The sequence below is a fragment of the Suncus etruscus genome, chromosome 11 (assembly GCF_024139225.1).
Source record: "Suncus etruscus isolate mSunEtr1 chromosome 11, mSunEtr1.pri.cur, whole genome shotgun sequence".
Taxonomy (NCBI): Eukaryota; Metazoa; Chordata; class Mammalia; order Eulipotyphla; family Soricidae; genus Suncus; species Suncus etruscus.
The window spans coordinates 106,698,613-106,720,960 of NC_064858.1; the positions used below are offsets into that span (position 1 = coordinate 106,698,613).

Below are 22,348 nucleotides of genomic sequence, written 5' to 3' on the forward strand. Positions count from 1 at the left end.
GGCCGAAGTCTGCGAGCGCTTTGGTGTCACCATTGGCTTCGGAGCGTCATCCGGGACAACGCCGCCGCCGCCGCCGGATCCCGTGTGCGTCCTCCTCGCGTCGCACGCGTGATGAGTGCGGCCTGCGTCTCCACGAAGCGCCGGGGGCGGCGTCCGAATCCGTCCTAATCCTCACGGCTCTCTCTTCCCGAGGACGAGCGGAAGCCACGGGCGCATCCGCCGGGTCCCCGTGGCGCGTTTTCGTTTCTCATTTTCCCTCCCGGACCTTCAAGCCGAGCTGCCCGGCGAAGCGCCCGTCCCGCCGCCCACGCGCTCCCGCGAGGGTCGCCCTGGGCGCGGTGGGTGGGAAGGAGGCGCCGCTTCCGGCTCCGGCTCCGGCTCGAAGCACGGCGGCTGCGCACAAGTCGTCGCCCCATTGGCCCGCGCCGCCTCGTGCGAGGGGCGTCACGCCGACGCGGTGACGTCAGGGGCGGGGCGCCAGGACGCGGGGCCTCGGCGGCGGCGGCGGTGGCGGCGCGGGGCGCGCTCGGGGCGGTGCGGAGTGGAGCGAGCGGGCGAGTGCGCTCCGGGCGCGGTACCTGAGCGGCGGCGGCGGCGGCTCTTCCGGGCCTTCCTTCCTTCCTTCCTTCCCTCCCTCCCTTCCTCCCCTTCCCTCAGTCGTGGCGTCCGCGGAGCCCCCGGCGGGCGGAGAGGTAAGCGTCGCGTCGCGTCGGGGCGAACGGACGGACGGACGGACGGACCGGCTTCGGTCTCAGTGCGCGGCGCGGTCTCGCGAGACTCGGCGGGGTTTCCGCGCACGCGCGGGGGTCGGGTCGGGGGCGACGGTGGCCCCGACGGGCCAAACGGCGAAGGGGCCCTCCGTCCCGTCCCGTCCCGTCCCGTCCCGGCCGGCCGAGCGAGCGAGCGAGCAGCGCACAGGCACAGCACGGACCCGCTCCTCCACTTGTAGGCATCGCGCTTCCTCGCCTCGCTTGCAGCCCCGGACCCTGGGCACGGCGGGCGGACGGACACACACACTTGGACAGACAGACGGACACCCTTGGACAGACAGACGGACACACTTGGACAGACAGACGGACACCCATGGACAGACAGACGGACACACTTGGACAGACAGACGGACACCCATGGACAGACAGACGGACACACTTGGACAGACAGACGGACACCCATGGACAGACAGACGGACACCCATGGACAGACGGACACTCTTGGACAGACAGACGGACACCCATGGACAGACAGACGGACACACTTGGACAGACAGACGGACACCCATGGACAGACAGATGGACACCCATGGACAGACAGACGGACACACATGGACAGACAGATGGACGCCCATGGACAGACAGACGGACACATGGACAGACAGACACACACACTTGGACAGACAGGCGGACACACATGGACAGACAGACAGACGGACGGGCCCCACCGGGCGCTGACGGCCAGACAGCTGCATGGACTGGTGCAGCCGACGCATGCCGGATCTCCTTGGGTCATCCGTCCGTGCCTGTGCTTGCAGGCTTCGACCCGCAGCTCCTCCCTCCTCTGGTTCCCCGTCCGTCCTCGGTCCGCCTTGCCCATCCTGGGCTCCCGGACTTTGACAGCTCGCACAGGTTCAGCCGGGGCTTGCTCTCTTTGCTGGCAGGCCGGTCTGCTGGCACTCTTATGAGGCAAACGCCTTCCCTCCATGCTCTCTCTCCGGCCCCTGACTTGTTTGTCTTTTTTGACGTTTAGGGCCTCACCCCTGGCACGGCGGGCTCTCCCGGCTGGGGACCCTTGCTGCATGCTAGGAATTGAACCCGCTTGGCTGCAGGCAAGGGCAGCTGCCTTACCCCGACGCTGGGCCATACGCCTCCGGCTCCGTCGAAATATTTTGAAACCATTTGATTACAAAACTTCCCATTGGAATGTTGAGAAATGATTTTCAACCCAAAGGTTTTAATTTTGGGAGGGCGGAGGGAGGGCACACATAGCGCTGCCCAGGCATTCCTCCTGGTGGTGCTCCGGGGATCGAACCTCACTCGAGGGCACTGTGCAAGGCTAGTCTCTGCTGTATGTACTGTTATTGCTCCGGCTCCTGGGTTTTACTTTTTGCGGGTGTCAGTTCTGAAGTTTGTTCTCTTAATCAGAAAAGGCCTCCTCTGCTCTAATTCTGTGAGAACTTCACAGATTCCTTATCTCAGAAATTGTGATTCCCTGGCAGTTTTCTCCCGACCCTCCAAAGAAATTTTATTTCTTTCTTTTTTTGTTTTTTTTTTTTTTTTTGTTTTTTGGGCCACACCCGTTTGACGCTCAGGGGTTACTCCTGGCTATGTGCTCAGAAATCGCCCCTGGCTTGGGGGGACCATATGGGACGCCGGGGGATCGAACCGCGGTCCATCTGCTTGCAAGGCAGACACCTAACCTGTAGCACCACCTTCCCGGCCCGAAATTTTATTTCTAATGCTGCTAGTCATAGATGGTTTCATCCTTTTCTTATGCTGATTTGTAACTCAGATTTTTCCATCAGTCATTGAGGCGTGTGGTGGCAGTAGTTTGGAAGTGAATTGATCCGCAATTAGCAGAAAATTCAGATAGAAACATTTGAATATGAAAGGCAGAATTATTGCAGCTTCTATTTACAATGGCCCGCTTCCCAGCGTATCTTCTTTTCAACACTCAGGACTACTTAGTGGTAAATTTCCATCCCTACCTCCTGGTCTGTCGGTCTTTCTGCTCTTTGGACTATTTGATAGCAGATTTCATTTCTTCGACTGGAGCGCCGGGGGTAGGATCTCTGACCCTAAGAAAGTTTGTGTTTTCTAACACTTGTACAGATTAATATTCTTTCTTGCTAATAGTATGCTTAGTTGATGTACATTACTTTTTTCACTCCACACCTGGTGTTTAGGGGTTACATCTGGTTCTGCACTCAGGAATTACTCCGGCAGTCCTTGGGGAACCATCGGGTATTTCTGGGATTGAAGCCTGGTCATCTGCATACAAGGCAAGCATCCTTCCCAGATGATGCTCGTTTTTTTGATAAAAATCACATCTTGTTTTTCAGCATGCAAGTAATTTTGTGCTTTATTTCAGAGTGGTCAGACTTTATAGCAGTGGGCCAAGTACTTCCAGCTGCCTGTTTGTGTAATTAAGCTGTTATTGGGACACAAATAATATGCATTCATTTAGGCATGTCTGAGGTTGTTTTTGCAGTATTCTGGTAGAATTGAGTAGTTAGAACAGATCCATTTGGCTTGCATGTACTAAACTATTTCTTTTTAAAAAAAATTAAATATTGGGCCAGAGAGATAACACAGCGGTAGGGCGTTTGCCTTGCATACAGGAGGACAGTGGTTTGAATTCCGGCATCCCGTATGGTCCCCCAGCCTGCCGGGAGTGATTTCTGAGCATAGAGCCAGGAGGAACCCCTGAGCGCTGCCGGGTGTAACCCAAAAACCAACCCCCCCCAAAAAATCAAATCTTAGTTTTCTCCCGACTGACCCTTAATAGAAAAAGTTTGCTGACTCCTATTTAATTTTATTATTATTATTTTTTTTTTTTGATTTTTTTTGGCCACACCCGGCATTGCTCAGGGGTTACTCCTGGCTGTCTGCTCAGAAATCACTCCCGGCAGGCACGGGGGACCATGTGGGACACCGGGATTCAAACCAACCACTTTTGATCCTGGATCAGCTGCTTGCAAGGCAAACGCCGCTGTGCTATCTCTCCGGGCCCCTATTTAATTTTATTAACAGCATTGCATATTCAATATACCAAATTAGAATCGGTTGGAAAAGATAAAGGAGGAAGTAAAAATTCTGGAATCACTCCCTCTTACCAGGGGTGATTATCATCCTCATATTAATTATTACTAGATTCTGTGGTGATTGTTGTTGGTTTGTAATTTTTTTTTTGGCTTTTGGGCCACACCCGGTGACGCTCAGGGCTTACTCCTGGCTATGCGCTCAGAAGTCCTCCTGGCTTGGGGGACCATATGGGACTCCAAGGGTTCATCCTAGGCTAGCGCTGGCAAGGCAGACACCTTACCTCTAGCGCCACCGTGGCGGCCTCCTCCGTTTGTAATCTTTTTATTTGGATAAAGTTCTATTTTTGGGGGGAGGCCACACCCGATGATGCTCAGGGGTTACTCCTGGCTATACGTTCACAAATCGCTCCTGGTTTGGGGGACCATATGGGAAGCCGGGGGATCGGATTGCAGTCCATCCTGGGTCAGCCGCATGCAAGGCAAACGCCCTACCCCTGTGCTATTACTCTGGCCCCTAAAGTTGTATTTTTTACATTATAGGTCTCATGATAAAGAGCTCCATGTTTTTTGATTTTTGGACCACACCCAGCGGTGCTCAGGGTTCCTCCTGGCTGTGTGCTCAGAAGTCACTTCTGGCAGGCTCATGGAACCCTATGGGATGCCAGGGATTGAACCTGGGTCCGTCACGGGGTGCCATGTGCAAGGCAAACATCCTACTGCTGTGTTATCATTACAGCCCCAAAGAGCTTCTTGATGAAGAAACATGCTTTCCTGATTTGTCATACCAGCCAAGATTTTAGGAAAGTAGTATTCAGGAATAATAAATGGTGGTGGTGGTGGTAGGCAGCACCATTTACTGAGCTTTCTACTATAGTGACTTTCAAACCATTTAGTTTGGCTTGGCCAGCGGTTTATTTTAAGTGTGGTAGACGGTGGTTTTCAACCTTTTTTGGCACTGGTCTACTCAATCTTTCTAGCGATTTATGCATTTAGTCATTTAATACCTGAGTAGCTCTAGGGAGGAAACTGACAACTTGAACTTTCTTGCCCAAGTGCGGGCTGCTTTTCCATTGTCTGTTACCTGATAAACTTATATGCAGCCACAGACAGAGTTGTACAAATCAAGCCTTTATTGATCATTTATACATTCATTTGGAAACAGTGAATTAAATGAATGAATTAAAAACAGTGGATTAAAAAAGTTCAGGGACTTTCCCTTCATATCATGTTATATGACCCAAAGCTTAAGAAGCCAGATCTGGCAGATGGCGGAACTTGAATGAATCCTTGTTTGCTTTCAGTCCCTTCAGATTTGCTCAGCGTAGAGCGTCCAGTGTAGACGAGGCACATCACAGGGAAAAGTCATCCGTGCGCATTCTGCTTTTCAGTTGCTCTGTGGGAACATCAGTATGAACAGCTTGGTGTCTGTGTCCAAAAAGATGAAGTCTTTTGGAGTGCCAGGATAGGACATGTGCAATGCAAAAAGCCCACCCACTGTGCCATCCCTCTGACCCCAGGTATGTTTGTGAGTATGTGTGTTCTGTTTTTCTTTCTTTCTTTCTTTTTTTTTTTTTGGTTTTTGGGTCACACCCGGTGGTGTTCAGGGGTTGCTCCTGGCTGTCTGCTCAGAAATAGCTCCTGGCAGGCACGGGGGACCATATGGGACACCAGGATTCGAACCAACCACCTTTGGTCCTGGATCGGCTGCTTGCAAGGCAAACACCGCAGTGCTATCTCTCCGGGCCCGTGTTCTGTTTTTCTTTTATGACTTTGGGTCACCTGGTGGTGCTCAGGGCTTACTCCCGGCTCTGCTCTCAGGGCTCACTCCTGATCCAGGGCTGAGGCTGAAACTTGGGGTGTATCTGTGTGTTTTATCCTGGCTTAGGTTTTGAGGAAATTCTGAGTCATGGCTGGAGCTATATCACATCTCCCTGTCTCCCTCTGGCCTTGATTCCTACTCCAGGATTTTCTCAAAAGTTTTATTTTGGGGAGGGGGGCTCTATCCAACTGTGTTCAGGGTTTACTCCAGGCTTTGCCCTCAGGTCCTGGTGGGCTCCCAGAATCTTGGAGTGCTGGGGATGGAACCTGGGTCAGTGATGGCAAGGCTTACCTTACCCAGTGTACTTCTGGCCCCTCAGTTCTTTTCTCTAGCAAATTGGTTCTAGTTATGAGCAATCACCAAAAGATCTGTTGGACGACCAGGTGATGACATACTTGTTCAGCAAATAGAAGAAAGAATCTTTACTATTTTTGTGCTTCTACAGACATTTTTCTCTTTGAGGAATAAAAACTAGAAAAAGCTCAAGAATTCTCTTTAATCTGCAGATAGGTTCTATGTGAGCATATCTCCAGATCTGCCCTTCTTCTTCTCTAAATCACTTCAGTTGTTTTTCTGTAAATCCTTGAGGATCATGAATCAAATGGATAACTGAAATGCCAAACATTGCTGTTTCCTTTTTTGTTTCTTGAGCATTTTATGAGCTTTCAACCTTTTGTATTTGGAGATTCTTTCCCATGTCCTACCGTTTGCACTGGTGCTGTGCTGTTTTCTTTCCTAGGAAGAATGTCAAGGCAGTAATTAATATCTTGATGATCTTAGAGAAGTATTCAGTTGTGGTAATATTTAGTCTTGGCATCATTCCGGATGTTTTTTTTCTGTAGAGTTCAGTCATCATTTCCACAGATACCTTGGCTGCAGCTTTATGTCATATACAGCATGTGTGTATGTTCTGCAATGCTATATTCACTTTAATTTTGTATTTTGTATCTTTATTCTCATTAGTCCAATGAGTGTATAAAAAGTCTTAGAATTTTGGGGCCAGAGTGATAGATAGCACAACAGTAGGGTGTTTACCCGGTACATGATCGACCTGGGTTTTTTTTTTTTTTTTTTGTCACACACTGGTGGCAGTGCTCAGAGTTTACTTCTGGCTCTGGGCTCAGAAATCACTCCTGGCAGTCTCAGGGACCATATGGGATGCCGGAATTCAAACCACCGTCAGTCCTGAATTGGCTACATGTAAGGCAAATGCCCTACCGCTGTGCTATCTCTCCGGCCCACTGGCCTGGGTTCAATCCCCGGCACTCCAGTATGGTCTCCCAAGCCTGCCAGGACCTATTTCTGAGCCCAGAGCCAGGAGTAACCCCTGAGCACTGCTGGTGTGGCCAATGTCCCCACCCTTCCCCCCAAAAAAAACCTGCAAAAAGTCTTAGAATTTTTTTTTTTTTTTGGTTTGGTTTTTGAGTCACACCTGGCAGTGCGCAGGGGTTACTTCTGGCTCTGCACTCAGAAATTGCTCCTGGCTGGTTCGGGGGACCATATGGGATGCGGGGATCTGAACCACCGCCCTTCTGCATGCAAGACAAATGCCCTACCTCCATGCTATCTCTCCAGCCCAAAAAGTCTTAGAATTGATATGGCAATAAAGAAATTTAGAGAAGAGTTCTAGCAAACTTGAAAACTAGATGCTATTCTCTAGGATTAGAGCTTTCCAAAATGTATAGGATGATCTAGCAAGAGTCAAGACTTTCTTTTTTTGGGGGGGGGATGGTGGGGGTTTGGCTCACACTTGGTGGAGCTCAGGGCTCTGGGCTCAGAAATTGCTCCTGGCAGGCTCAGGGGACCTTATGGGATGCTGGGATTCTAACCTGGGTCCATCCTGTGTTGACTGCCTGCAAGGCAAACGCCTTACCATTGTGTTATCACTCCTGCCCCAAAATATTCTTTTTTTTTTTTTTTTTTGGTGTTTTTTTTTTTTTTTGGCCACACCCAGCGGTGCTCAGGGGTAAGTACTCCTGGCTGTCTGCTCAGAAATAGCTCCTGGCAGGCTCGGGGGACCATATGGTACACCGGGATTCGAACCAACCACCTTTGGTCCTGGGTCGGCTGCTTGCAAGGCAAACACCGCTGTGCTATCTCTTCAGGCCCCCAAGATATTCTTTTTTTTTTTTTAATAATTATTTTATTTTGAATTATGAGAACAAAAGATGCAAAGAAGGAGGATAAGGTAAAGTTACAGTGGAAGGACAATCACCCATAACATAATTCTCAGAAGAAGTCCCCTTGCTGATATCTTAACTTTGAACTTTCACCAAAGAAAGTCAAGATAAATAAAACAGAATCCATGTGCAATTACTTTGTCCCTCAAGTTCCCAGGTTGTAGCACATTATAATATTTCTTAACAGCACACAAGGCAATCTAAAGCCATCAAACTTACGTAACTCCTTAAACATTAGAGGCATAGTATTTTTTACATTTCCATGTACATGCATATTAACTTAAGTTAACCTCAAATTTTAAGTGGGTGCGTTTTAAGGATTAGAGTCAAAGGAGCACAGTAAAAACGGTGTTAGAGTGGCAATTGTTGTTTGCATAGGCCCACCAAAATATGAATAAGGAATAACCTTGGCCTAAATACAAAGAGATCCTACGCCTGAAGTTTCCTGGCATAAGACCAGCTCTAGGCCTCAGGCAAGTTATCGTTTGATCCAAGACATTGTCCGTAGCGCCAACACACTTATCACACAGTCTCTGTTGTTGGTCTCATGTTTCTGTATTAAAGATTCTGGAATCTGCATGTCCTACATTGAAGTCATGATGTGGAGTGCCTTCTCGTTTCACCTCACCATGAAAGGGCAATGCAGGAAACCCTGTCCTGTAAGCAGGTTGTTGTTGTTAAGTCTTCTCAGTGTTAAGGGAAGTCTCTTTTGAGCAGGACGATGTCTGAGCAGTGGTAGGGTCTTCCGTGGTAGAGGATTGCTTCCAGGTGATGTTATAGACAAACCTCACCATTAAGGGGCAATACAGCAAGCCCTGTCCAGTAAGCAGGTCATTGTTCTTGTTGTCTTCTCAGTGTTAAGGGGTGTCTCTTTTGAGTAGATCGATGTCAGAGCAGCTGTAGGGTCGTCCCTGGTACAGGAATGCCTCTGGGTGATGTTATATACAACCTTGGATGTTTTGTAAATGTCTTCTGTAGATCAAGGGGTAAATGGAGAATGCCCATTCTTCTGAGGCCTGTGCCAGGTCTTTATGTCAATGTTCAGGGTACAAGGTCTCATTGCACTACAAGATTTGTGTGTTCCTATTTCTATTAGATAAGAACTTATTGGTATGTATAGTATTTTCCCATGTTAGTGTGCCTACGCAAACAAGATATAAAGCCACGTGGTGCTATCAGATATATGGGGGCGTAAGAACATTTCCAACAAGACCCATGACTTGGTTCAAACATAAGTATTAAACTGAGGGATTCTTACACACCAAATTCCATATTGAGCAGTTCACAAAGAGAAGATAAAAAACATGGGGGAGGGGGGATCATCACTGTATAAGAAAGTATTTAGCAAAAGTTATAGCCGTCAAAGAAAACACCCATAAAATGTTGAAAAGATATGTGTCCTTTTTATGCCTTTTAAAATAGTTGGGTGGGTGTTAACTCTAGGGCACCACTTTGGTCTGTGACTTAGGACTCACAGTACTTAAGTTAGAAAGGGTAAAAAAGGAATAATGATGATAGGAGTTAAAGAAGTTAAAGAGAAATATGAACTTATGAAGGGGTATGCAAAAGGGCAGAGTACAAAATGGACGTTCTGCATACATAAAAACATAATTTAATGATAGTACTATTAATGTTTCTTGTGAGAGTACTATTAATGTTTCTTGTGAGAGTACTATTAAAGTTTCTTGTGAGAGTACTATTAATGTTTCTTGAAAATGTAGACTGGACAGAGATTACCAGTGCCAGCCAAACCTCCTCCTGCTAGACTCCCGGCTCCCAGGAAGGAGAGATCCTTCAAGAAGCTGGGAGACCAGAAGTTCAGAGCCCCACCCAGACCCTCCCTAAGGAGCTGCATGGATAGTGGGGGAAGGCCTAGGGTACCTTCAAGCTCCACCAAGGGACCCAACTCACCGGCTTGCCCAGGCGTGTGGCCCGGGGAAGCCCTGGAGATCTGGAGCAAGGCGGTAGAGGGGTGCTGGGGTTACCCAAGTCCCGCACCCCCACTAGGCCTGGTCAAGCAGGCCTCCGGCATGGCGGGGGCCTGCCAAACCTCCTCCTGCTAGACTCCCGGCTCCCAGCCCCAAGATATTCTTTTTTTTTTTTTTTTTTTTTTTGGTTTTTGGGTCACACCCAGCAATGCTCAGGGGTCATTCCTGGCTCTACGCTCAGAAATCACCCCCGGCAGGCTCGGGGGACCATATGGGATGCCGGGATTTGAACCAGCGACCTTCCTCATGTAAGGCAACCGCCTTACCGCTGTGCTATCTCTCTGGCCCCCAGATATTCTTAATTGTAGGAGAAATGTTTCTGTTCTTGAGGAAAATTATGTTCTTGGTTGCATTGATTAGTTTGTTTCCTAAACCTTATCTGCTCTTCCAGGTTTTTTTTAAACTTTTAAACAGTGAGGATTAGCTGCTTTATCTTGCACAGTTAAAAATCCTTTTCTTAAAAAAAAATCCTTTCTAGGGTTTGAAGAGTGAGTGCTGCAGGTAGGGTGTCATCTCTGGCACCACAGTATGGTTTCCTGAGCCCTGCTAGTGTGCTACTCCTTATGGAAGAGCCTGGAGTAATTCCTTAGCACCGACAACCAAGAACTAACAAAACAGAACGAATCCCTTTCTAGTTTCCAATCTCTGCTTCTGTACCTGGGGTTCCATGTGGCAGACAAATGTGGTTTGATTGAATCAGTGAATGCAGACTCCCTTGATGAAAAAAAATCTGTAGTATGCAGTTCAGATCTGTGTTGTTCAGAGATCAGCTGTACCCGAAAGCCTTGATACTACTGCAGGGTGTTGGACAGCGAGTGTTTGTTTCTGCCTGTCGGACGTTATGGTTTCGGACCTCCTTTAGCGAACGATTCTCAGAAAACTCAGTGCTGACACCAGTCAAATCTATCTTGGCAGCTCTTGGAATCATGCTCGGGTCTGACTAAAAATAGCACTTGGGAACTTTGGAGGTGGTCCCATCTTGTTCAGGGGTGGGGTGCTTTAAAAATTATTGTTAGGGCCAAGAGGATGTCTCAGAAGTCAGGGACACGTGCTTTACATGTGGGAGCCTCTGCCCTAGCACTTGTCTTCCACAGAGATCGGAAATGAAAACACAAAACCCACCCTAAATTAATGTTCATGCATAATTCTGTCTCCTCTTTATTTTTCCTTCTTTAACTCCCCCCCTTTATTTCTTTCACCTCTCTCCCCTTCTCTTTTCAGAATCTTCCTTCCTCTTTCTATCCTCTCTACCTTGGAATCAAGACAGATAGTGCTATCTCTGGCTCTTTATTTTTTTTTTGCCACACCTGGCTGTACTCGAGGTTACTCCTGGCTCTATGCTCAGAAGTCAGTCCTGGCAGCTCTGGGGACCATATGGGATGTTGGGGATCGAACCCAGGTTGGCCATGTGCAAAGCAAAAGGTCTTATCTGCTGTGCTACCACCTCAGCCCCTTTTTATATTTTGCCTTTGGTCCCTACACTTCTTGGTGTGGGGTCACTCTAGTGCTGTTCAGGGTTGAACCTAGGCTTTATGCATGCAAATCATGTGCTCCAGTCCTTTGAATTATCCCAGTTGCCTGCTTTTTTTTTTTTAAGGCCAGAGGGATAGCAGAGCTGTAGGGCATTTGTTTGCCTTGCATGCAGCTTAACCAGAACGGACCTCAGTTCGATCTCCTACTTCCCATTTGGTGTCCCCCAAGCCAGGAGCAATTTCTGAACGCATAGCCAGGAGTAACTCCTGAGCATCAAAGGGTGTTGCCCAGAAACAAAAAAAATTATTTTTTCATATTTCATTTAGTAGGCTCATAATATTTTCGTGTTCTCATATCTGGATGTTAATATTCATTTTTAATTTACTGTGTTTTAAGGTTGTTGCATATTAAAGACTAACTCAGAATTATTGGGTTACTGAGTTACTGGGTTGAAGTCACTTGCTTTTCATTTTGATGTACCAGACCGTCATCTAGAAAGATCACAACAGTGTAAATTCACCAGAAATATAGGTGAGGTCTTGCCTACTTAAGTGAAAAAGAAAAACAACTTTATCTGATTGATAATTATACATTTCTTAAAACTTGTTGCACAGGGAGGTGCGTTTTGCTTTGATCATGTTCTTACAAAGTTGATCTAGCTTAAGTTTCTGTAGTTTATAGTTCTCGCTGCTCACCTGTAGGCTTCCTACCTGGCATTGAAGGCAGTATGATTTTGCCACACCTGTTCACAGACTTTTGGGCACTTATCAGAGGACTGTATTTTTTTTTTTTTTTTTTTGAGAATAAGCAGTAACTTCCCTGATATGTGATCGTTGGTAAAAGAAATAGCTTTTTGTGTGTCGTTGAAGCAAGATAGTTTTTATCGAAATTTGTTTAGAAAGATGTGAGGGGAGACAGAGAAGTAGGTGTTCAAGAGATAGCACAGAATTCTCCCGAGTGGAAATAGGCAAGCAAAGGAAAAGACAAGCATGCAAGATCTGTGTTCAGAGGAGAACATGAGCTTGAAGTCAAGGAAATGGTCTTCAGAAAACCTAAATTGAATTGTGTTCTTTCTGCTGAGTGATGTTTTTAGTTAGAAATAACCTTTACAAAAAAAAAATAAAAAGAAATAACCTTTTCAGTTCTTTGTGAAATACAAATTTGAATTGCACTATAAAACTGTTGTCTTGGTATATGTTATTCTCTAGCTCATCTTCTATCTCTAAAATGAGACAAATACTTGATATTCTAGGGTCTAGTAGGATTAAGTAACCTGCTTATTAAGTCCTTAAATATGGTTTTGTTTTGTATAACCCAGATTTAAAATTTTCTGTCTAATGTATTAGAAGGGGACCAATGTATGCTGGTTAATATTTTTTCATGTAACGTAATTGTCACACACATTTATCTAGGAGTCTTGATGGAAGGAAATAGGGAAACTGAATCCTGGAAAATGTTGGAATATCTTCAACCATGGGGAAAATGCCTGTGGGAAAGGACATTTTTGTTTGTTTTGGTTATGCTCAGGGCTTACTCCTGTTTGAACTCTGGGGATCATAGAGGGTGCCAATGACCGAACCCCAGTTGGCCGTGTGCAGACCCTAACCTCTGTACTCTATTACTCAGTTTTTATATGATTTGTGAATGAAAATGATCATTGGGCTGGACCCGGTTGCACAGTGGTAGGGTGTTTGCCTTGCATGCGGCTAACCCAGGATGGACCTGGGTTTGAAATTCCAGGTTTGGAATATGGTTTGAAATATGTTAAAAAAAAAAAAAAGAAATATGTTTGAAATATGGTACCCCAAGCCTGCCAGGGGAAATCATTTTGGAGAGCAGAGCCAGGAGTAACCCCTGAGTGCCACTGGGTGTGGTCCAAAAACCAAAAAAAAAAAAAAAAGAAAAAATGATCCAGTCTTTCAGTGTTTTGGTCATTGTTTTGTATTATTTTATTTAAAGAGTCTTCTGTACCCCAGTCATAATAAAAATTGTATTTCTACAATGTTTACGTTTGGATCAAAGCTGCCTAAAGATTTTTTTTTTTGCGATATGATATGAAGCTGGTATCTAGCTGGTATCTAAGTGACTAGCAGGACTAGTCACTTAGTTTAACCCATTGTTTACAATGTGCCTTCAAATTTTGATTGTAAATCTTTGAAGAAGAGCAAAGCTTCTGGTTTAGCACAAGGAAAGCTTCACATGTTCAAGTTTGTAAATTCTGGGTCAGACTAATGTGATTGGTGGATTAATTAATTCAGAAATAGAACCTGGAGGCAAAGATAGATACAGAGATATCTTGAGATATCACCATTATGTCAGTCATTTTTGAAAGTAGAATTGGGTTGCCCACACTTAGATACAGCCAGATGGCATTGTTTGGTAGTATCTGCACTTTGGAAACTAGGTAAACAGATGTTCTGTTAACATCTTGGTACTTTAAAGTTCATTTAGGTCTTGGGTTGCCATTATTACTTTGTTGTAATATTTTGAGGCTTTCAGTTCTGCTTAACAAGAATCCTGTATATAAATTTGGGTTTTAGGGATACTAAAATGACTAGGGCACCTGCCTTGTATGTGGTTGACCTGTGTTCTATTACCTGACATCCCATATGGTCCCCTGCACCCCACAGGGAGTGAATCCTGATCAAAGAGCCCTGAGCACCACTGAGTATATGGCCCATGAACAAAGATGAAAATGGGTTGGAGCAGTAGCACAGAGGTAGGACGTTTGCCTTGGATGTGGACGGACTGGGTTTAATTCTCAACATCCTGTATGGTCCTCCGAGCCTGGCAGGAGCGATTTCTGAATGCAGAGCTGGAGTAAATCCTGAGCACCACGGGGGTGGGGGGTGACCCCAAACAAACAAACAACACTCAAAGAATACCCAAAAAATGAAAACAAATGTGGTATCTGCTAGAACTTTGATTCAGTTCTTCCAAATACTGAATCTCCTTGGGTGCTACTTCTGTAGAAGTACAAAATACTATATAAAATAAAAATTAAAAAAAATAAAAGGAATTTTGAGTTTTACCTTTTTGGGGAGGACGTTGGGCCATGCTCAGCTGTGTTCAGGGGGTATTCCTTGCTCTGTAACCTGATGATGATTAGGAGACCATATACTGATTTTAAACCAATATTGATGGCATGCAAACTGTCTTCTGTATTTTTCTGGCCAGCTTTTACTTTTTGAAAATTTGATAGAAAAGTTTTGATAGAAAGTGTTGTAAGGGCCCAGAGAGATAGCACAGCGGTGTTTGCCTTGCAAGTAGCTGATGCAGGACCAAAGGTGGTTGGTTCGAATCCCGGTGTCCCATATGGTCCCCCGTGCCTGCCAGGAGCTATTTCTGAGCAGACAGCCAGGAGTAACCTCTGAGCACCACCAGGTGTGGCCCAAAAACCAAAAAAAAAAAAAAAAAAAAAAAAAAAAGAAAGTGTTGTAAATCACATAGTTTGAAAAGAAATTCTTTTTCCATTTGAAAAGTTTTAATTGTTGTTTAATATGAGAAAAATTGCTTCCTTAAGGAATTGCCTGTAGTTATATATCTAGGATTCTTATTTTCCATTCTTTTGTTTGCTGAAAGAAGGCCTTGTAAGTTACTGGAATTGAACAATGTGGAGAAAAACTTTTATTTCTAGGTTTGTGATTCTGATGTTGAGAAAGGTAATTATTTCTTTTGGATTTTCGACATTTACAATTTTAGCTAAAAACAAAAACAAAAAAATCAGCCACCAAAACAAAAACCCAAACTGTATTCTTGGTAATTAGCATTGTGTATAATATGAGGCAGGATTCTGTAAGATCGTCACCTACAGGATGTAGGTGCTTTTCCAAAAGTAGACATTTGATTTTGCCTGATAGGTCAACTTCACAAATTATTTTCCCTGACAGTTTGCTTTTGTTTTTGGGCCACACCTGGTTGCACTCAGGGGTTAATCCAGGCTGGGGGACGATGGGATGCCGGGATTTGAACCACCATCCATCCTGAATTACCTGCATGCAAGGCAAATGCCCTACTGCTGTGCCTTCTCTCAGGCCCCTAAAAAGGGCTTTTTAAAAATGAACCCCAAAACTGACTTCACAAAACTGACTTTCAGGCTTTGAACTCTCTAAGGCTTCCAGGGTTCTCAAACTTGCCCTCAGTACAACATTTTGTGGCCCTGCCCTAGAGGAATCTTTTTTTGTTTTGTTTTAGTTGTTTGAGTCACACTCCCCAATGTTCAAGGCTTACTACTGACTTTGCACTCAAGGATCACCCCGACTTTGCCTCCTGCGGCCCGCAGGTAAATTGAGTTTGAGACCTCTAGGTCTGAGCTATTGTCTATCCATGAAGTCATGAAGTTCTGTTTATTTCTTTCAAATCAGAACGATAATTTAGCTGGATAGTACATATATATTATATATATATAATATATATATATAATATATATATATTCTTTATTTTTTGGCTTTTGCCTCACATCCACTGGCTTTCAAGGGTTACTCCTGGCCCTGCACTCCGAAATTGCTCCAGGCAGGATCCAGGGACCTTGTGAGTTGCCAGGGATTGAATCCCAGTTGGCCTTAGGCAAGGCAAATGCCGGACTTGCTCTGGCCCCTGGATAGAATATTCTTGGTGAGTTATTAATTTTGTTGAGTTTTGCTCTTTTGGGTTGTAGAATCTCATTTGATAAATCTGCTGCACATTTTACGGCTTTCCTTTGTAGGTAGATTTCTTTCTTTCTTTTTTTTTTTTTTTTTTTTTTGGTTTTTGGGTCACACCCGGCAGCACTCAGGGGTTCCTCCTGGCTGTATGCTCAGAAATCGCTCCTGGCAGGCTTGGGGGACCATATGGGATGCGGGGATTCAAACCACCATCCTTCTGCATGAAAGGCAAATGCCTTACCTCCATGCTATCTCTCCGGCCCCTGTAGGTAGATTTCTTTTTTGCTCTTGCCTGCTTTCAAGATTCTGTCTATCTTTGGACTTGACATTTTGAATGTAATGAGTCTCAGAGTTTTCCTAATTGAGTTTATTTTATTGGGGCTTTTGGGGATCTCTTGAACGTTGGTATCTGTAATCCTCACTTCTGGAAATTCTTATCCATGCTTCCTTCTGTTTGGTCTCGTCTGTTTCTTCTTCATCACACTTGCCTTCCTGTTCCTATGCTGTTCTTCTTGAACGCTCCCCAGAGTTCTCTGATATAGTTGCTCATCTCTTTTCAGACTGCTTTATGTCTTCTGCTATTTCCTAGTGGTATCCTCCTCATCTTGGAGCTCCTAGATCTTTGGCTCAACCTGTCATCTGCTCTTGAGAGCTTCTATTGACCCTTTTATATCACCTGCCATGTCCTTCATTTCTTTCATGTCTGACAGGAGTAGTTTTTTTCATTTCAGCTCTCAGTATTTTCTTGTGCTGGTTTCTTTGAAGTATTCAGAGTGTCACTTAGTCATTGTCTGAGGATTTACCAGTGTGGGTCTTGTTTTCCTCTTTGAGCTTGGCGGACTTCCACTTGTTTCCCCACTGGTTTTCTAGTGTTCTTGCTGTGCTGGGACTGAGTCTTTGTAGTTGACCCTCTTGGAAGATGCAGGGAGATTAAGTGGGAGGTTCTGCTCTGTCTTCTCTGCCCAAGCTCACAGGATAACAGGAAAAATAACTGTGAGCCGTATGTAATTTGTTGCCTGCATCTGTCTCAGGTTGGGTGTGGAGGCTGTTGGGACCCACCTACTGGGGAGTGGCTCTTCCTTTTAGGCAAGCCTTGCTTGGGACAGTGGCAGTGGCGCCATCCCTGATGCCGGAGCAAGCAGTCAGGTGGCATTCCAATTTTAATTAGGCATTTTATTGCTGCTGGGTTTTGGGTGTGTGTGGGGTGGGAGAGGTTAGGCCACACCTGATGTTGCTCAAGGGTCACTCATCACAGTGCATTCAGGAATTTCTCCTGTTGTTGCTTGGGGGACCCTATGGGACGTTGGGGATCATAGGAGCTTTTAGTCTAATGACAAAGGGCCAGAAATGAAAATACTAGAGAAAATTGGTGTGGGAGACCGTCAGTTTTGTTAGTTGAGAAGTAATGTGATGAGGAATGATTGAGGTGGTGCTTTGCATTGTATGACCAGACAGACTGAGTTGGGACTTTAAAAACATCTTGTTAATGGCATCACAATGGGGGCCAGAGTGATAGTACAGCTAATAAGGTGCTGACTTGGGTTTGATCCCTAGGCATCCCAGGTGCAAACCCTGAGTATAGAGCCAGGAATAAACCCTAAACACTGCCTGGTGTGGCTCCCCAGTACTCGGATGTCACTGAGCACTTTCACGGGGTGCCGTGGTGACGCTAGGGATTGAAACTAGGCCTCTTGCCTATGAAACATGCGTTCCAGTTGTCTGAGTTATCTCCCTAGCCCTTCATTTGCTAGAAAGAATACAGTAGTATGTAGTCTGGGGCTTGAGGACTAGTGCAGAGACGACTGGCCGTCTGTGTCTGTGATCTGGCTGGTATCGCAGCTCATTTCTAGTGGTGCAATAGTTAGGTGTGTGTGGGTACGAAATGTCTGTGTCATATGTCCCATATGTGCCCCACTGTTCCTTGGGCATCACAACCAAAAGTATGTGTGAATGCCATGCTGGGGAAGCATGCTGGTGCGCATCACAGCCGCATCTGATGGACACTACAGCCGCAAGTGCGGCTCTACCGAGAACGGGAACCCTACTGAGTGCATCTGTTTGAAAGCGCCACAACTGCAGTAGTGCACACATCAGTGAGCACTGTAACTAAGTGTCCGAGCACCACAACGCGACATGTGACTTCCGGGGAGCACCGCAGCTAGACGTTTTCACCACCACGGCCAGTTGTGTGTGCAGCCCCAGTGATTGCTGAATCCACACCGTCACCAACAGCAGTGATGAAGGGGAGGGAAAAAGACAGGAAGGAATTGAAAGACACCCTGGTGATGTTCCAATGTCACTCCTGTTGGGGCTCAGGATCATTTAGGTTACCAGGGACCAAACCTTGGTTGTCCATGTACAAAGCAAGTGTCTTATCTGCTGTACTCCCAGCCCTGCTAATCTGTTCAGTGTTCACAACCACTTATGAAGGAGAATAATTAGTCTTGCAAATTAGCCACCTGTAATGAGCCTTTGATTTGGGGCGGGGTTTGGGTCACACCTTTCAGAGCTCAGGGGATACTCCTGGCAGGCTCGGGAGACAATAAGGGATGCCGGGATTCGAACCATATTTCATCCTGGATAGGCTGCGTGCAGGGCAAACACCCTATCACTGTGCTATCTCTCTGGTGGCCTGAATCTTTGATTTCTTGTTTTTGTTTTCATGTTTGGATCACACCCTATGATGCTCCAGGAACTATATGGGATGCCTGGGTCAGCATTGTGCAAGGCCAGTGCCTTATTTGCTGTAGTTTCTCTGGCCCCTTTAATGAGCCTTTGAGGTCTCTCTCTGTCTCTCTGTCTCTGTCTCTGTCTCTGTCTCTCTGTCTCTCTCTCTCTCTCTCTCTCTCTCTCTCTCTCTCTCTCTCTCTCTCTCTCTCTCTCTCTCCTTCAGGTGTTTTTGGTTTGTTTGGTTTTTGGACCACACCTCAGGCTCGGAAACCATGTGAGATGCTGGGGGTCGATCCCTGGTTGGCCATGTGCAAGGCGAATACTCTACCCATTCTACTGTCACTCCAGCCCCACATTTATTTAGTCCTCAGGGTTTTTGGGCCACACTCGGTGATGCTTGGGGGTCAATCCTAGCTATGTCTCAGAAATTGCTCCTGGCTAGGGGGACCATATGGGATGCCGGGGAATTTAACTGCGGTCTGTCCTAGGTTAGTGCATGCAAGGCAAATGCCCTACTGCTTGCACCACTGCTCCGACCCCTAGTCCTTCGTTTTTTTTTTTTTTTTTGTCACACTCAGGCGTAGCTCAAGGGTTCCTCCTGGCTCTGTGCTCAGAAATCGCTCCTGGCAGGCTGGGGGGGGGGTACCCTATGGCTGGGATTTGAACCACCATCTCTCCTGGATCAGCTGCTTGCAAGGCAAACGCCCTACTGCTGTGCTATCTCTCCGGCCCCCTAGTCCTCAGTTTTTAAGGACTAGTGGTGCAATGCTGCTATATATGAGTTGCGACACTGTTAATGGACTACAGTGCTTTTAGTGGCATCTCTTGCTAGTTCTGTAGTTAATATTATGCTGGAGTGCAAAATATGCCCCATGATTTTGTTGGCTTCCTCGAAAGTGAAAGGCCAATTTCCAAGTGACTTGAAGGTTGCGTTTTGAACTTCATCTACTGCGTCTGTCATTTCCGCACTGAAGTATGAGTTTGAGTTGGTCCACGGGTGGATGAGACTTCTGCTATCATGTTTATTCACTCCCTTGATGGAAATGGGAGTGGTACAAAGCACACTAGATGGAGGTATCTCTGTGCTGTGTCTTCATCATCTCTTTTCAGACTTCAATGCGAAGTAAAACAGCGAATGCAAGTTTAAACTGTTAGCAGTGGAACGGGACTATTTTTACAGGGTGGAATAGTTTGAACAATGTGTCCCTCTCTCTTTGTCTTCCCTTTCCTCCACTCCCTCCTCTTCTCTCTGTTTTCTTCCCATCCAGTACTACCCCACCCCATGTAAATTTCTTGGAATAAAAACAGTCCTTCACTTTAAAAAATTGAACTTGGGGTCAGAGCGATAGCATGGTGGGGAGGGTATTTGCCTTGTACATGGTCGACCCAGGTTTGATCTCCTGCATCCCATTTAGTCCGTCCCCTGAGCCTGCTGGGAGTGGGAGTGATTTCTGGATGCAGAGCCAGTAGTAACACCTGAGTGCTGTTCTGTCTGGCCTCCCCACCAAAAATATTAACTTGTATTAAAAATAGAATCTGGTGCCCCAAAACTTAAAAAAAAGTAGACTTCCTACTGAAGTATTAGGTTGCTGTTTCATTGTTGTTGTTTTTTCTTTCTTTTTTTTTTTTTTTTTTTTTTTGGGCCACACCTAGTGACGAGCAGGGCTTACTCCTGGCTCTGTGCTCAGAAGTCGCTCCTGGCTTGGGGTAACCCTATGGGATGCTGGTGGGATTGAACCGAGGTCCCTGGGGGTTCCTCCTGGGTCAGCCACATGCAAGACAAAACTTGCAAGGCAAACACCCTACCGCCCTACTGCTGCACCATCGCTTCGGCCCTGTTGTTTGGTTTTTGGCCACACTCAGTGGCACTCAGGGCTTACTCCTGGCTTTGCACTCAGAAATTAACTCCTGTCAGGCACAGGGGACCATGTGGGGTGCTGCGGATCGAACCTGGGACAGCCACGTGCAAGGCAAACGGGAAGCCTGCTGTGCTCTTCTCTGACCCCATATTTGTTGCATTTTAGATTTCAGCGGTATGCAAGATAGGAAATCCTTAAAAGAGAATTTATCATGAAATCTTATTTCAATACTTACAAATCCATTTTATGATTTTGAATTCAGTTTCTAATCAGTAATTTATATTTGTTTTGGGCAATTCTGGTTCCTGGACCTGGTGCTTAGAACTTACTCATGGCTCTTAGTGGGTTCAAGGGACCACATGGGATGCTGGGGTAGAACCTGGGTCGGCCGTGTGCAAGGCAGCAGGGATGGAAAGAGCATTAGGAAATGGAAGAAAATGAGTTCTCCATCTTAAGGCTGAGAATGTGACTGAAGAGTCCGTCTTTCTTGCATGTGTGAGGTCCTAGAGACTCAGCACCATCAAAGAAAACAACGAAAGAAGAAGTAGTACATTGATCGCTACTTAATTGTGATTAAAGTGGACTTTTCACATGATAGACGCTGTACTAGCATCTCTCTGAGCTTTTTTTCTGATACGCAGTTTTAGATCCATTAGCTGAATCATCTATTTCCATATTGATAGAATGCCTATGTTCTAGTAGGCAAAGGTAAAGAAAAAGGAAACAGCATGTTGACTTGCCACTCAAATAGCAATGAGATTTTTATATAATCATAATAAAATAACATTATAAAACATAAGAGCTGGGGCCGGAGAGATAGCATGGAGGGAAGGCATTTGCCTTTCATGCAGGAGGTCATCGGGTCGAATCCCGGCGTCCCATATGGTCCCCGTGCCTGCCAGGAGCAATTTCTGAGCATGGAGCCAGGAGGAACCCCTGAGCGCTGCCGGGTGTGACCCAAAAACCAAAAAAAAAAAAAAAAAAAAACCCCAAAAAACCAGAAAAAGAAACATAAGAGCAGTAACATAACATTACAAACGAACTCAGTCGTAGGCCAAAAGCAGCAGCAGTAAAGACTTGCTGCCAGAATTTGTCAGTGATTAGTTTAATTCTATCCAGCAAGACTGCATTGCTAATGAAGCCACCGCCAGATGGCAAGAGACAAATTGCCGTCCTGTTGTCACATGCACAATCTTCGTGCTCCTGAGCAGCACAGTAATATCTCCTCCCCAGCCCCCTTCGGGGCCACACCTGGCATGTTCAGGATGTGAACTCTTGGAAGGCTCAAGACCCCATATAGGGTGGTAGGGGTCGAATCTGGTCACCCGAATGCAAGGCAAACACCCTGCCCACTCTACTTTTGCTCTGACCCCTCAATAACTTTGTTTTAGGCATATAATTTGAGGGGAAGGTGACACCATAGAAGTAGGCGTTAAAAGTTTTCCCATTAGTTTTCAGGCCTGACTAGTGTGGAGTGATTGGTATCCTGGATTCTTGGCTTTGATCTTGTCCATGCTCACTCTTTTTAGATAGCTTATTTTAATTTTTCTTTTTTTTTGGTTTTTGGGTCACACCCAGCCAGCGCTCAAGGGTTTCTCCTGGCTCTACGCTCAGAAATCACCCTCAGCAGGTGTTTCTGTCTCTCAAGCATCCATATGGTCCCCTGAGCCTGCCAGGGGCGATTTCTGAGCATAGAGCCAGGAGTAACCCCTGAGCGCTGCCGGGTGTGACCCAAAAATCAAAAAAAAAAAAAAAAAAAAAAAAAAAGGATATAAAACGGTAGGGGCCAGAGCTATAGTACAGCTGTAGTTTGCCTTGCATGTGGCTGACCCGGGACAGACCTGGGTTCAATTCATGGTCCCCTGAGCGTGCCAAGAGCACTTTCTGTGCAGAGCCAGGAGAAACCCCTGAGCACCACCAAGTGTGGCCCAAACACCCCCCCACCCCAAGATATAAAAC

General features: G+C 46.0%; 1 protein-coding gene across 1 annotated transcript in view; it reads left to right on the top strand.

The window, feature by feature from the left end:
- Positions 1–621: 621 nt before the first annotated feature.
- ADIPOR2 (adiponectin receptor 2) overlaps positions 622–22,348 on the top strand; it is a 62,773-nt gene continuing 41,046 nt past the window's right edge. Inside the window, exon 1 of the mRNA XM_049783224.1 lies at positions 622–692. The gene's annotated coding sequence lies outside the window, so the exon portion shown is untranslated. The remainder of the gene's footprint in view (positions 693–22,348) is intronic.